At 63.0% G+C, this 15,558-nt stretch overlaps 1 protein-coding gene across 1 annotated transcript in view; it reads left to right on the forward strand.

Moving 5' to 3' along the window:
- The first annotated feature begins 489 nt into the window (after positions 1–489).
- Positions 490–15,558, forward strand: part of SHISAL1 (shisa like 1) — a 128,920-nt gene continuing 113,851 nt past the window's right edge. Inside the window, exon 1 of the mRNA XM_086712048.1 lies at positions 490–787. The gene's annotated coding sequence lies outside the window, so the exon portion shown is untranslated. The remainder of the gene's footprint in view (positions 788–15,558) is intronic.

Consider the following 15,558-nt stretch of genomic DNA (forward strand, 5'->3'; position numbering starts at 1 on the left):
ACGGTGAACCGGGCAGCCGGGGTCCCTGTCCTCCTCGACCTCAGTCCAGCTGGGGAGAATACACAGTGGGCAGCTGTGGCTCCCCATCCTCCCGTCCCAGCCCTGCTCTGCACGGGGGTGCCCGCTGCACTCTTTCATCTTCCAGACGGGGAAACCGAGGCAGCCTGGAGCGGGGAAGCACCTTGCCCAAGCCGAACCCCATTCTGGCCGCTGAGTCAGGGGCCGTCCTCGCCAGAGGGTCCCGGAGACCCCCCGCCCCCGGTCCAGCCCCGCCCTTCTCAGACCAGAACACTGAGCTCCACATCCTTTGAGCACCTCCGTCTCTCTTCCAGAACATTCCCAGTAAGCGACAAGTCAGCCCAGGAATGGGCTCGTTTGAGCCGCTGGAAATCTCAGCTGGGATCCTGGCGTCTGGGGAAGGGCCGGGCTCTAAAAATAAACCACTCGCCTCAGCCTGGGAGAGCAGCCGGCGGGAGCCTGGTAAGCAAAAGCTGTCGCCTGACGCTCCTGGCAGATGACGGCGGGCCCGGCCCGGCCAGAGCGCCCCCCTTCTCGGGCAGCTGGCCCCTGGGATGGGCCGGTGGCAGGTGGCAGCCAGGAATATTTGACCCCTGGCTCCTCCCGGAGGCACTGCTACGCCCACGGGCACATACACACGTATGCCCCGACCTGGGACGCGCCCCACACAGCCTGGCCGGGGCTGCTCCCGAGGAAGGGGCTGGTGGCGGGCGCCCCGGACGCCCAGGGTTACCCTCTGCGGGCTGGACAGCAGCGAGGCTCGGCACAGGTAAGGGGACGCTTCGTTCCCCGGAGGACGTGAGGCTGGGGTGGGGGAGTTCTGGCGTGGGGGTGGGGGCTCCTGTGCCCCCGACGTCAGGGAGCCCCGACATGGGGGAGGAGGGTGACTCCACCTCTCCTCCCTCTGCACGCCCCCCGTCCCCCAGCGTGGTGGGGAACGGCCTGCCCTTTCCAGCTCTGAATGCTCTCAGCCGTTGTCAGAATGTCAGAGCCCTGTTGGCTCAATTAGAAGCCGCTGCAGGTTAATGGGGTTGCAGGAGCCTGATCGAAAAGTTCTGGCGGCGGGTTCGGGGGAGACGGGCCTCCCATTCTGCTCCAGCAGTGGGTGGGGACGTGCACAGGGGGCAGAGGGGACCCTGGCGTCCAGCCTCCTCGAGAGCCCTGTGTGGGGAAGATTCTCTAGAAAGACCGGGAGAAATCCCAGGGACCTACAGCTCCCAGGACGGGCCTCGAGATCCCTGGTTCTGGGTTGTACTTGGAGGTTTACAGGGAGGACGCCGTCTGGGCAAGGGCTGCTTTGGGCGAGGAGTCAGGCCGGAGGGAGCCAAGTCGGGAGGGGGTCCGTTCCTGGCGCTCTGCGCCTCTGTCCCCTGGGGCTCGGAGGGGCTGTCACAGCTGACTTTCTGCCCAAATGGATTTCTGTGCCTGATGCCTGGGCAGGATAGTCACCGACAGACCAGGTGATCGGTGCTAGCCGACCTCCCACGCCCGGGAGGGAGGGCAAGGCAGGGAGACGGGCTTGGCCAGGGAGCCTGCTGTCTTCACCCGTTCGTCGGAGGAGGGCAGGTGCTGGGGGAGATCGGGGGACAGGCCAGACCCGCCTTTCCTGGGCACGGGGCAGAGTGTCACTTGGGGATGGGGGCGAATCAGGATGAGTCTCCATGGCCTCTGCCACGGTCAAGTCACGTGGCCGCACTGGTTCAGCCAGAGCCCCGGGGCTGTCCCGGCATCGAGTCTGCACCTCCCGGGAGACGGTGTCCTTCGACCTTCCCCCAGAACTCAGGGGCCCCTGCCCTCGGACCTGCCTGGGAAACCCAGCCCACGTACCCCAGCTCCCGCACGACCTCCAATCCCAGTGGCCTGCGATGCTGGGACAAGAAACCCAGTGCCGGCTTCCCCTGAGGCCAGCACTGCCCGCTCTGCACTAGGCCACGTGCCTCGAGGGCCAGCCCTTCCAGCTCGGGCCCCGGCACACGGCAGACTCACGCACGCACCCACACGCATGCGAGAGCGCGGCTGCTCGGGCCCTGACCCGACCAGGATGTGGTCACAAGCTCCACGGAAGCGGCCCCTCTCACCCCTTCCAGCGCCTGGCAATGCCCCCGCCTCACACGGTCCTGGCCAGCTCGGGGGGCTGATGGATTTGGGTCCGGGGCACTCGGGGTCACCTCCTTCCAGCGGGGCGAGCGGAGCGCAGGAAAGGGAGAGTCCCCAAGTCTTGTGAGACATTAAGGCGCCGGTCTCGGGAACGTAGTCTTTGTTCTCCGATCTGGTTCATCGGGTTCCTGTCTCATGTTGCACGTGAACACCCAGCCTTCGCCTCCAGTGCCTCTGAAGCGATTCTGTCCCCGGGAGCCGCCTCTGACCCAGCACAGCCTGTGCGGCCACCCAGGAAGCCTGGGGGGGGGGCCAAGTGGGGGTGGGGGCTGTCCCAAGACCCACTGACTCGGTCACGGGGAGCCTCGTAGCAAAGGCCTAAACACCCAGCCGCGTTCCTGCCTCTGCCGCCGCGACCCCGCTGGCCAGCGACCAAACGCTAGGCTGGGGCCGGCTGCGTGACACCTTCTCGCGCCTCTGACCGCTCGGGTCTACCACGAAGAATGCACGGCTCTGGAAAGAGACCGCTCCGCAAGATGACACAGCTGTGCGTCCTCTGGCGGTGTCGTGATGCGCGTCTGCCGTCGAGGCCGTCCTGGAAACACACGGTGCCCGCCGGCCACGGACAAGGTCCCCTCTGCCTTCGGCACCAGAGCCCTGCCCCCGACCTTGCCCCCCTGGCTGCCCTCGGTCACGTTCCCCACGCTGCAGGTGCCCCGCTGGGGTCGGCGTTCTTCCGTCTCATCCAGGTTAAGGTGGCCCCTTGGGCGGAAGGGGGGCGTCTCTCCCCCTGCTCCTGACGCGTTGGAGCCACGTCTCTGCTGCGTCTGTCAGCTTCTGCTGCAACCATGCTCTGTAACGAACGAGTCCCCCCTCTCGGGGGCTTACAGCAACCACACGTACTTTTCTCACTCTTGGGTGTGGATTTTGGCTGACGGTGGTGGGGTCTGGCCGGGCCGAGCTGGGTTCAGCCGCACTTGACTCCAGGCTGTAATGCGATCGGGCAGGAAAGGAGGGGGCCAAGCCGCGTCAGCCACACCTCAGCTCGCGTCGCTCGGGTATCACCCGTCCGCCCGACCCCAAGCAGATGGGGGAGGGTGTAGATCCCACCCTATACTCTCCTGGGGACACTGCAAGTTCAGGAGATGAGGGGGCCTCGTCTTCCACATGCACGTACCTGACTCTCCCTGGACCACACGGCCCTGATGTTGCAAATATCACTGGGACGAGGTCAAGTTGGGGGTCTAGAGGGGGAGTCAGCGCCCAGGTCACGGCGTTGCCCCCAGCCTGAGGGGTCCAGGGAGGGGAGTGAGCGGAGACCGGGGAGCACGGAGGCGTCCTTGAGGAGACGTCTTCACGGGGGCGGTGGCCCCATAAAAGGATTCCAGCAGGCAGGGGACCGGGTGGAGGGCATCCTGCAGGCAGGAAAGCAGGGGCCATAGCTGGTCCCGCTGCTCACCTGCTGAGCATACGGCCCGCCACCCCCTGGGGTCCTGCAGAGAATGCTGCCCGGGCCCCTCCAAGGCCCCTTCTCTGCTCCTGAGTTCCTCCCTGAGAACTCTGTCGAGCTCCTCTGACCTGCTCTGAATTAAGTAGTAACCAGGAGCCTCTGATCTCATGATGTGCATTATAATTGTCCTGTTCTTTCTTGATCATTCCTGGTGGCTGAGCCTGGGGACACCGGGCTCGGGAGAAAGTCTGCAGAATCACCCACCCAGCGACGACGGGCAGAGGAGGCTGGAGGGTTAAAGGTCACTTACAAATACTCTGGTTCTCATTAACCCACGCAATAAAGAGCAGCACAGCCCAAATGCCCTTAAGCCAGGAAGGTGTTTAAATACCAGCCGTTCAGAACACCGAAGGGGAAAGGGACGGTTTTTTCAAGTTAAATACTCTCTAAATCTCCCCGGATTTCAAGAAACGCCCTGGGCAGAGAGGTCACTTACGGAAACAAATCCCATCTCAGAGACATGTGTTCAAGGGGGCTCTCCCGTGCTGGTACATGCCCCTGCCAGGCGGGGTAGAGCAGGAGACAGAAAGGCCTGGATTAAGGAGCGTCCCTAGCATTGTAGCCGTGTGCACGCACCTTCCCCAGCTTTGAGCCTCTGTTTATCCGTCTGTGAAATGGGCCAATCCTCTAGGAGGGCTGGGAGAAGGCAGGTTGGGAGTGCATGGGGCCGGGGGGAGGAGGGAGCAAGGAGGGACCCAAGGGCACAGGAGGGAGGAAGGGGGAGGCCGAGGGCGGAGAGAGGTCCAGCTGCTGTCCCTGACTGGGGCCCTGAGAGGCCCCAGCATGCGCCAGCCTCAAGGCTGAGCGTCAGAGACTCTCAGCCCCACAGAACCCGCCCTGCCTCACTGTCCTTCCCGGGGGGTGGGGGGTGGGGGAGCTTCACCATCGTCTCCGGCCCAAACGGGAAAGAACTGAGCCCGTGTTCCTAACAACTGAGTGTTTGAACCCGTAAGAAATAACACGAAGGCCAGCGTGGGAACAAACGTTCATTAGCTACCAGCTTGTCCTGGGTGAGAACGAGTTTCCGTCTTATTGTCCTTATCCTCCTTCGCCAGGGGCCATCGTCGAGGGCCTACTGTGTGCACCAGGCGTGGACTGGGGCCTCTGGAGCCAGACAGCCTGGGTTCAAACACCAGTCCTGCTGCTTACCAGCCACGAGACCTCGGTGAGCCCCAGTTTCACACCGAGAAACTGGGAATGGGGGTCTCGCGGAGGCGCGGTGAGGGGGGCAGGCGTTAATTTGTGCCGAGCACTTAGCACAGAGCCAGGCACAAGTGGGTCCTCCAGAACACCACTGGCTGCTGTTGTAAAGACATTTCTCCTGGGGGACGTCCTCCAATCTTGGGTAACCTGGATGGGGGGATGTGGATGGCCACCGGGAGGGGGGACCACGGCCTTGGGGCTTTGAGCATTCTTTCGGTGGCTTTTCAAACAAAAGGTTTTCTGGAGCTACTCTGATTGGAGGAGATGTGAGGGCCCCCCCCCAATTGGAGCCCCCACCCCTGGAGCTCTCCTGCTCACCCGGGGGTACAGTTAGACCACCCCCCACGGACAGCATTTTCCCCTAGAAACCCCCTGGGCCTGGGGGCAGTCAGAGCCCCCCTCCTAATCCCAAATCCTGGTCACACAGCTAAGGAGAGCCCAGCAGGCTCTGGGCCTGCCTTCCTCAGCCTTCTTCCTTTCCATGGAACATTCCCGGCAGCCTGCCCTGGGCGGCTTCCACCTGGCAAGAGGCTGAGAGAAGAGGTGGGTTCGAGGAGGTGCCAGCCTGGTGGGGGCCACACCCGGGTCTCCCTCGGGCCCGCTCCCTCTCAGCTCCCTCCCCACAGGGGTGGGTCCCCGCCGTTCTCCCCTCCCTTATCTGTCTGTCCCTTTTCTCTCTAGACCCTCAGTCTCCCTCCCCCCGTCCCCCCTTCCTCTCTCGGCCTTGAGTGGCCCTGAAATAAAACCGAAGTGTCCTCTAAGGCAATTTAAACGTATCAAATGTTTTCAGTTCTTAATTTAAAAAGCAGACGAGTGGGGTATTTTCTCTTTCTGTCTCAAAAAAGTGCAACCAAAGGACCAAATGAGTTAACGGATTCTTTTCTCCCGCTGCCCTCTCTGCGGGGCGCTGGGGCCTCGTCGCCCTTCACACTAATCCCACCGACCTAACAGCAGGAAGGGCTTCACGCCAAGAACGTGCACGTCTGGGTCTCCCTCCGAGGCCTTGGCTGGGTCCAGGCAGCAACGGTCCACCTCGACCACGCTGGGCTCCCCCGGGACCCTGTGCCTGCCCCCTGCGCCCCCCCCCCACCGCCTGCACCCCCAGATGCTAATGCAGATGCTGGCTGATGGTCAGCACGGCTCTCTACCCCTTCCCTCCGCAGCCCTGCACTGGGGCACTCCGTCACTCGACAGGCACGACCGTGGGCTCCAAGGGGCCAGGGGACATGTCCAGAGGCACCTGCCGTGTGTCACAAAGCTGGAGCTCGAGCCTCTGCACAGAGAAGTATTAGAAGCAGGGTGGGCACTGGGTGTGGTGACCCTACTGTTCAGGCCCTGCTGGGCGCTTTGTCCCAGGTCAGGGCCGATCTGGGGGAGCGAGGTCCCGGCTGAGTCACTGAGCTGGTAGCGGTGGCCACGCGTGTGCTCTGCAGGCGGGGACGGAGCTTGCTCGCACGGGGACTTGCCCACGCACGTTCGCCCACTCAGCCGTGTGGCCTGGAGCGGGGTGGGCCTGAGCTGTGTGCCGCAGGGGCAGACAGGACTCTCGGGGGGCTTGGGGGATGGGAGGGGGCCTTGGGGCCTCGGACACAGGCAGAGCTGAGCGGGCCCCGTCCTGGGCCACCGTGGGCCTGGTCACCATGTCCTTAACTAACACAGCGGTGACACCGTACCTGGCACAGAGGCGGCCGGCCCTGCCTGTCTCCCGAGGGTGCCAGCTGGCCCCGAGCGCACACAGCTCCCCAGGCCCCTGAGTTCCCAGGCTCCCTCCCACCCTGAGGTCTTCGCACATGCTGAGCCCTCTTCCCTCCCGTCCCTGCCCACCCGTCACTTTGTGCCACTTCGGCGTCTTTGTCCTCCTTGGCGCTCCACCACCCCTCTGCTCCCAGCCTCAGCGCCCACGCCCTGCGCCCTGCGCTCGTCTGGCCTCATGCCTCCCCTCTTGCTGTTCCCAGGGCCCCTGTTCTTCCCGGTAAGTTAACTTCTCCTGATTCAAGCATCACCTCCTCCGTGAAGCCATCCTGACCTCCCCCCCCCCCCCCCGACGCCCACTGGACCCGCGCAGACTTCCAGGAGGGAAGGCACGGGGACGGTGGCTCCACGGCGGACGTGTGGCCTTTCCCACCATGAGAGGGGACCCCTCGAGGGCAGGGACAGTGGCGGCCTGAGCCCGCCGCGGAGGAGCCCTTCCCAAACAGGGACCGTAGCCACCACGACGCAGCAAGGCCCCGGGGATGCGCGGGAGCTTCCGGCACTTTCTCCTGGCCACAGGGAACCTTGTCTTCCTCCAGGCCACTGCTCCGTCTCTCGCATCCCCAGGGAGCATCCGGAGAGGCCGCCAGGTCCTAGATGAGACGCAGAGCTGAGAAAACAAGCTGAGGGGGCGGGGCGGGGGGGGGAGGGGAAGAACCTGTTCACTGGGTCGGTTCCTGAGCTTTCCTTTGTTGGAGAGCGTCGGGATCGCGGGCAGAGTGGAGCAGAGGCCATGACACAGGCTGTGACACAGTGTGACACAGGCTGGCGCTGGTGACAAGATATGCTTGGTGCCGGGGTCCCATAGCTCAGGGGGCTCCCCAGGAGGTACTGGCCCAGGGGTTGGGAGGATGTGCTGGGAACGCGGACCATGAGGCTGTGTGGCCTCGTGTGAGTTGCTTAACCTCTCTGTGCCCCAGGGGGTGCCTCTCCGCAGCACAGTAAAGGGACGGCATTTGAGTTAACAGCTGCGCAGAGCCTCTCCCTTCACAAGTGCCCGCTAAACGTGCGTTATCGGCCATCGTCCCGGAAAGCAGCCCCTCGGCATTTCCTCCTCGGTGCCTCTGCTGCCAAGTTTAGGACCCCAGGCCCCTCCAGTCCGTCCCCTGCACTTCGATAGGCATCTTCTTTCTGGAAGACGCCCGTCATCACATCCCTCCCCAGCTGATCAGCTCGGCGTAAAGCCCAACCCCTTTCTGGCCCCCTCCTGCCCCTGCAGCCCCCACTCCGCTACCGTCTGCTCCCCCCCTCCCTGAGAGACAAAACCTGGGCACCGGGCCTTTGCACGTGCTGTGCTCCCCAGACCAGCATCCCCGTCCCCCGCCCACTTCACACTGGCCGTCTCCTCAGTCAACAGTAGACCCATCTGTAGCCTAGGGAACAAGTTCATAGGGGACGCTGGCACCAGACCCTAGAACTGGCGACACCAGGAGAGGGACCGGGAGCCCAGCCGGCCTGGCTTCCAAGCCCCGAAACTCACTTGGTGGTGTAGACAAGCGCTGGGGCTGACGTGGTCCGGGCCGAGGTCCCGTGGGGTCCTTGGTGGCATGGCATCTGTGCGAGAAATCGGTGTGGGCTGGCCCCCATGGGGACCCTGCCTACTGCCACCGAACCGCCAGCTAGGATTCCTCTGAGGACCTGTTGCGGCAGGATCTGTCACCGGGGCTCCCGTAGCGGTCAGGTCTGCGGGTCTATTGTGGCGCCCACCGCCTCCGCGAGCTTCAGTCGCGTAAAGACTCCAGTCTGGCCCCCAACTTCCGTGCGCCATCAGACCCCCCTCTGCTTCTGCCCGGGCTGTTCCCCTGACTTGGAAACCCCGCCCCCCACCTTGGCTTCTGTGAACACGGGGCCCCTTCCCGGAGTCGCGACACGGCGGTAGGAACTGACTCTCCCCGTGGGCCCCCAGCACTGTGTCCGGTTTCCAGGTCACCGCTTCTGCTCTCGGTCGCCGCGCTCTCGCCCCCACAGCCACGGGGCCTGGCCGGAGGAGGCAGATGTCCGTGGAGAACGGGGCACCTCAAGAAAGGACAGCAGTCTCACAGCATAGGTTGGAAGGCAAGGAACACCCTCGCCGAGGAAGTGACATTTAAGCCAAGACCTGCGGGAGCGAGGGCGGGTCAGGGAACAGCATCCCGGGAGAAGGAACGGCGTGGACGAGGCGCCTGGCGGTCAGGCTCGCGGCAGCTCACCTGCCATTTCCGGGATTCTCTGACGTGCCGGGCTCAAGAGCCCTGCGACACAGTGCTCCTGTCACCTCCTTTCCATAGTCGAGGAGACTGAGGCTCAGGGAGACAGAGTGATTTGCCAAAGGTCACGCAGCAAAGGGACAGAGGGCACCGACGTAGGCCTGGGACCACATCCTGTGCTATTTCCACCCCAAGGCACAGCCTGCATGCGTTTATGCACGGGAGCTGGCAAAGCGTCGGGATCCCTGCGCTCGGAGAGGGAGAAGCCCCGTCCCTTCCAGGAGGCTGCAGGTGCCTGGCGGCCTCGCGCGGCCGGGGCGCCCGTGGGCCGGCCTAGGAGGCGAGCGTTTAGCATCCGTTATTCCCCGCTAGGCCGCAGCGCCTATTGTTGCCTCGGTGGGCACTTCAGGACTATTTCCTCAAAGAGCGGCAGGCGGCCCCAGAGGAGCCGGCCGGCTCATTCGGCCGCGCCCCGGGATGCCGTTTCTGCAGTCAGAAGGCTTCCGAGTTCCGAGTTCCCACGATTTTTCAATGCATTTATAATGTAATTGGATTTCAGACTCCCAGGGAGCCCCGGGATGGGGCCAGTCCAGGGCCGGGGAGCCTCCTTGTAGGAGCGGGGCTTTGGTGCGGCCCGCTGGGCAGGTGGCCGGGATCCCGGGCATTCTCAGGGGATGGTCCTGTTCCCCCCTGGGCTCCGGGGCCTCGGAGAGCCGGCAGCTGGGCCTGCCGGGCTTCGAATGTCAGCTCTGCCATTTACCAGCCCTTCGACTCTGCGCGAGCCAATTTACCCCCCACCCCAGAGCCTCTGTTTTCCCATCTGTAAAATGGGCTGTCGCCAGGAGTAAATGAGCTGACCGTGCGTGCGCAGTTGTGGCAGGCAGCGAGGTCCATCAGCGCTGGCTGCGCTCGTGATGTGATTCTGAAGCACCCAAGCAACGCGCCCAGGAGCAAGCTCCGGCCGCGGCCCGTGGGCACCCTCACCCCCCACCCCTCACCTGCCGGCCCACTTCTTCCGCGGCCTCACTCCTGCTTCCTTGGGGGCCCCTCGCACATCTTTTGTCCCTTCTGGCCTCTGAGTTTTGCACGTGCTGTTCCTTCTGTTCCTTTCCATATCCCTTCCGCAGGCTCGGCAGTAGCGCCGCCTCCCGGAGGGCGCGCAGCTCTCTGCGCCACCGCCTCCCCTCCAATGACGTTAAGGTGGGCTTCTCACTCTGAAAGGAGGGTCCCTCTGCTGCTTTCTGGTCCCCCCCCCCACCCCTCCTGTCAATTAAAAAAGTTACATGCGCGCCTGGTCGTGGGTCACGCGTTTGCCAATCTTATGGAAATGTGTCCCCTGAGGCGCACAAGCTGCCTGCCCAGCCCCCCGCCCAGACCCTCTCCCACGAGCCAGCGGCTGCTCTCCGCTTTTGCTTCTAGTTCCGCGGTTCTCTTTAGGACACGCTTCCACGTCTTTCTTATCGACCTCGCACAACACGCGCCGCTCCTGCTCTGAACGGGAGGCTCGGCTCAGCCACGCTCCGCTCCCCGTGCGCTCCCGCCTCCCGCTGCTGTGCTCCCCGCACCTGCCCCGCGGACTCCGCGACTGGCCACGCTCGGCCTCCGTGGCCTCCGTGGCCGGGCCCTTGCCTCCGGGCTCAGCCCTCCGCTGCCTGAATCTGGGCCTCAAGGCAGCAGCCCCAAGGCGCTTTGCGGATCAGGGCTGTCCCCTGCTTAAAACCACACAGCAGCTCCCAGGGTGGAGTCCAGACTCTGCTGTGGCCTCCAGAGCCCACGTGGGCTGGCCCTGGGGTCTCCCCACCTTCCGGGACCCCACCCCCAGACCAGCCCTGCCACCTCTCTTATTTATTTTTTTTTAATTTTTAATGTTTCTTTATTTTTGGGACACACACACACACACACACACACACACAGAGTGCAAGGGGGGGAGGGGCAGAGAGAGGGAGGGGGACGCAGAATCCGAAGCAGCTCCAGGCTCCGAGCTGTCAGCACAGAGCCTGACATGGGGCTTGAACTCACGAACCATGAGATCATGACCTGAACCGAAGTCAGTGCTCAACCCACGGAGCCACCCGGGTGTCCTACCACCTCCCTTAATTCCGTAGGCCTGGTCCTACTCTGGCTGGAAGTCTGCTCCCCACTGGCCCTTCCTGACATTCATTCCTCGCGAGCTTTAGTCCTTGCTGGCCCATCGGAGGACCTCCTGTCCCAGAGCTCAGCCCCCAGTGGCCCCGGCCGTTCTTGGCCACTCTTGGCGTCTCCCTCCTATGTTGTTGGGTTTCGCGTCTGACTCTCGCATGAGAGAAGGAACTGGTTCACTCTCGACTGTGCCCACGACCCACCCACGTGTTTGCAGCTCTCCGGAGGCACCGGGCAGAGCGTCCCCTGTGCGCAGGAGGAGAGACGTGGCTCCCGGCTTCTCTGTTCACTGGCGCCTTCCCTCTTCGCCTGCTGCGTGGGGCTGCTCCCCCCCCCACCCCACCCCTGTCGAGGTTGAGGGTGGCTACGATCCAGGCAGAACCCTCAACCACTGTGCCTCCTCAGGTGCCTTCACGTCTACGAGTTGGAAATTAGTCAGTAGGGCTTACGACGTAAGCGTTACATAAATCTTAGGCCCCGAGGAGCCACGAAGCGTGATTGAATCCGCAGACGGGACGTATGATCCCAGCTCTTGAAAACACACCCCTGGGTGGAGAACCTACCTGGCGCGCAGCTCTGCATTGCCCGGCGGCCCCACCACCCGGTCCCCACTGCCTTCTCCTGGGCCTGAGGTTTGCAAGCAGCATGTGTATATGCGGCCCGGACTCATGGGGCTGGGGGTGGGGGGCAAGCCGGCTGCCTCGCCCTCCGTCTGGAGAAGTCTCTTTTGCTTTCAAACCTTGTTCTATCGTCTCTTCCTGCTTCCCTGGCTGACGGGGAGAAGCCCTACTCAGGTTTGACCCCCTTTCCTCACACGTTTTTCCCCACGTGAGCCTTCAGAGTTTTCCGGTATTGTTGCCCTGCTGAACTGCACCAGGTGTGGGTTTTTTCCATCGTCAGCCCTGTGCACACTCGTCGGGCACATTCGATCTGTCCGCGTGTATCTGGCTGCGGCTCGGGGAGAAACGTTGCTCCTGTCGTTATTTCTTAAGCTGGGATTTCTCTTCCCCGTCGTCCCTGGCTCACTGTCTTGGGAGCTGCTCTCGGACGCTACTGAACCCCAAGATCAGGTGTCCAGGTGCCTGGTCCTTGGCTCACTTCTGCCTCTCGGCCGTTCCGTCCTGTGTTGTGGGGGGTCCTTCCTCGTCTTCCAGAACACCACCTTGATCTCCAGGTGAGACTGTGTGATTGGTCAGCCTCGCTGCGAGACCGTTTTCATGCGCGTCAGCAATATTCAGCATCCTAACAGTTCTCCCGCGTGAGAAGGATCCAGGCAGGACCCGCCCCGGCACGCTGGCTCTGAGTTGGGGGAGGTCAGAAGTCACGGTCGCCAGCAACTCTGGCTAACAAGAGAGGAGCACCCAGACGAGCCCCCCCCCCCATCCCAGATGGGCCCTTTGACTCCTGCCCCCTGATCGGTGACACCCTTTGAACTCATCACGCCCAGCTGCCTCCCCCCGGGTCCCGCCAGGGAGACCCACGCTCCCCCTCACCCCCGGCTGAGGTTGACTCCAATCGCTCCAGCCTGATGCCGTCCAGCCCGCAGGGGGCCAACCAGCGGCCCCTTCCTCCCTCGCCGGCACAGCCTGGCCGTGGTCATCCTCGCGAGACGCACGCTTTCTGCTTTTAGACACCTCGGTGTGGGGGTGGGCAGGGTCCTGAGCCCCGTGTGCCATCTTGGGCAGGAAGATGCCCAAACAGGTTGCCTTGGCCATTTTCCCCAGCAAATCAAATTACGATATTTTGGGTTTTTTTTTTTCCCCTAGAGTAAATATTAAGGCGTTGCTTTTTCCCCCCAGCTTAACCAGTGAGATCCAGTCACCTGTCAGGCATGTGTGATTCACCCACTCAGGGGCAGCTCCAGGAGAGCTGGGGTGGGGGTGGGGGCGGGGGAGGGGCGACTCGGCGTATTTGCTTTTGTCCAGGGCAGTGGCCAGGAATTAACCCGTCAGCCGTGTGATCGTGCCTTTTCTCTGCCTGGTAACCCTCCGCTGGCTGTGAGGCTTTGGCTCCCTGGCTGGTTTGCTCTCTGGGCTCCAGAGCAGGAGATGGGGGGCCTCCCGCTGCCCCTCCATCAGCACGGTGACATGTGGTGGTGCCCCGAACCCCGGGTCCCGAGGCCCAGCTGCACAGCACTGGGTGTGTCTGTGGCACAGAACGGTGACGTCCTCGGGCCAGCCTCTTCTGCTTCTGGGCACCTGCGGGGCCTGGGCCTCAGAGAAAGTCTTAGGGAGGAGAAGAGAAATATATGTTCTCATGGTTTAGAAAGTCTGCAGGGGGGAGGGGGGCGGGCGGGTGGCCCCTGGGTGGCTTGGTCAGTTGAGCATATCTGACTTGAGCTCGGGTCATGGTCTCGCGGTTCGCGAGTTCGAGCCCCGCGTTGGGCTCTCTGCTCAGCCGGGAGCCTGCTTCAGATCCTCTGTTCCCCCCACCCCTGCCTCTCCCCTGCTTATGCTCTCTCTCTCTCAAAAAATAAATAGCAATAAAAACAGTCCACAGGGGGGCAACCGGGTCCTCATGGAAAGTTACTTACCCAGAGGCATGGGGGCAGGGCAGGAAAGGCTGCCCAGGGCCCCGGGCAAGTGCCTTGAGTTCCTTCACATCCCCTCCCCAGGTTAGCTGGGATGGCCCAGCCTTGCAGATGGGGAAACTGAGGCCTAGAGGTGGCAGGCAGGTGGCAGAACTGCTGTGGGGCCAGGCCTACGGGTCAGTCAGCCTTTGACTCTGTCAATGGAATGTTTCCATGTGCCTGAGACCCCCCCAGACCAGAAAGGGGTCCCCGCCCGGAGCCAAATGGGGAGGGTATCCACAGCCGGCGGGTGGGGGGCGGGTGGGGGGTTTGGCAAACAGCTGGAGCCACCGGAGTCCTTCCTGTAGGTGGAGGAGGGGAAGGGCCAGGTGCGGGCTGGGGCTTGGTCCCCAGGACCCAGAGCGACATGCTCGCATTTGCATATAAAACTGATCCAGAGGGCGGAGGGCACAGGAACTGAAGGCTACTCCGTGACTGTCATCTGCAGGGGTGGGGCGGGCGGGGCAGGTGTCCACCAGTGCCCCAGACTCCAGCATGGCCGGGCCGGGACACGTGCCTCCCACTTCCTCTGCCTTTTTCTTCCTTCCAGCACCCAGCCCTATCCACCCTGCTTCCCAGGGAACAGTCAGGATGGGGGGGGGGGGATGGGAAGGATCACCAAACTCCGGTTTCAAACTGACTTCCCACACGCTGTGTGACCTTCAGGAAGTCACCTGACCTGTCTGAGCTGAGGCTCTTGCTGGGGGGGGGGGGGGGACGTGCAAACCGTGTTCCTGCCACCAGGAGCTGCGGCGAGGGCCCCACGAGTGATAAATGCCAAGCGATCCTGTGAAGGGAGGGAGGGAGGCAGGCAGGCCGGGGGGGTTGGGGGAGGGGGAGGCTCATCAGAAAGGCATTCTTATTCATTCATTCCTCCATCCATATGGATGTCCCGCCCCAGGGAGAGTGGCACCCGGCCACCCCCTTCTGGCCTCTCCCACGGGCCTCGGGCTGTGACTTCAGGCCATCAGCACGCGTGGCTGTGATCAGTTGATGTGATTAACGTACATGCACTCGGCCCCGCACCGCGGAGGGGAATGTGGCTGGAGAGTAATTATAATCAAGTTTGAGGAAAGCTGACGGTATTAATGAAAATCATTACACTCCTGGCAGCTAATCCGGGCAAAGGGAGGGATTGACTATGTTTGAATTCCATTTTTTTTTTTTTTTTTTTTTTTTTTTTTTGCTGTTCTGCTTCCGATCGAGAATTCTTGCAGATGACTTGGGGAGGGAGGGCTGCCTCTGGGCCAGACCTGTTTCTCCCGCCCCAGCCCTTCCAGGGGATGTTGCAGACAGGCGAGGAAGCCGCGGGCTGGCCTGCCTCTCCCCGCAGCTCCTGGAACATTCCTGGGGGCTTTCCTCCTCGTATCTGCCCTTCTTGGAAAGGCTGGCCGGGCCCTCTGATAAACAGCATCCTGCTGGAGGCGGGGGTCCTGGCCTCCTCCCAGGTGCCGGACACAGCTTCCCGAGACCCCGACCTGCTCAGCTCCCTCCCTGCGGCTGAAACTGTTCTGTGGCTCCCCATCTTCCACAGACTGGACTCCAGACCCCTGGGAGGGCCTGTGTGATCCGCTCCCACCCCACTCCAGAGGATCCGCTCTGCAGGCCCTCCCTGGACGCAGTCCTGCGTCCTGCCCAGAGGTCCCCTCCGTGCCTTTGTCCGCCATGGTCCCCGGATCAGCTCTTGGAGATCGACTCACCTCCTGCCTCGGTTTCCATGGGAGGCACTCTCCCAGTCCCCCTGCCATCCCCAGGGCCGTCAGGCTCCTCCTCTGTGCTCCTTTGGCCGATCTCTTACACTCATGTGTATTTGTATGTCTGGACCCCCCATCCCGGCCACCGGTCCCCAAGAAAGTGCCTGGTTCACCAACCCCTGTGGCCGACACGTGGCCTGGGCTCAAGGCCGCAGGCATCTCAGCTTTGCCCGTCCCTCCCTCTCCCGCCCTCCCATCCGGGACCACCCCAAGGGCATCTCGGGCACAGCCCGCCGGCCAATGTCGCGTGCCTCGCCATCTACCCAGGCGGGATGTTCTTAGGAGGACGGACAGCTCTACCTTCTAGAAAGTTCCTCCTCAGACGGCCTC

Source organism: Puma concolor, chromosome B4 (assembly GCF_028749965.1).
Source record: "Puma concolor isolate L17-30 chromosome B4, mPumCon1.1.hap2, whole genome shotgun sequence".
Classification (NCBI taxonomy): Eukaryota; Metazoa; Chordata; class Mammalia; order Carnivora; family Felidae; genus Puma; species Puma concolor.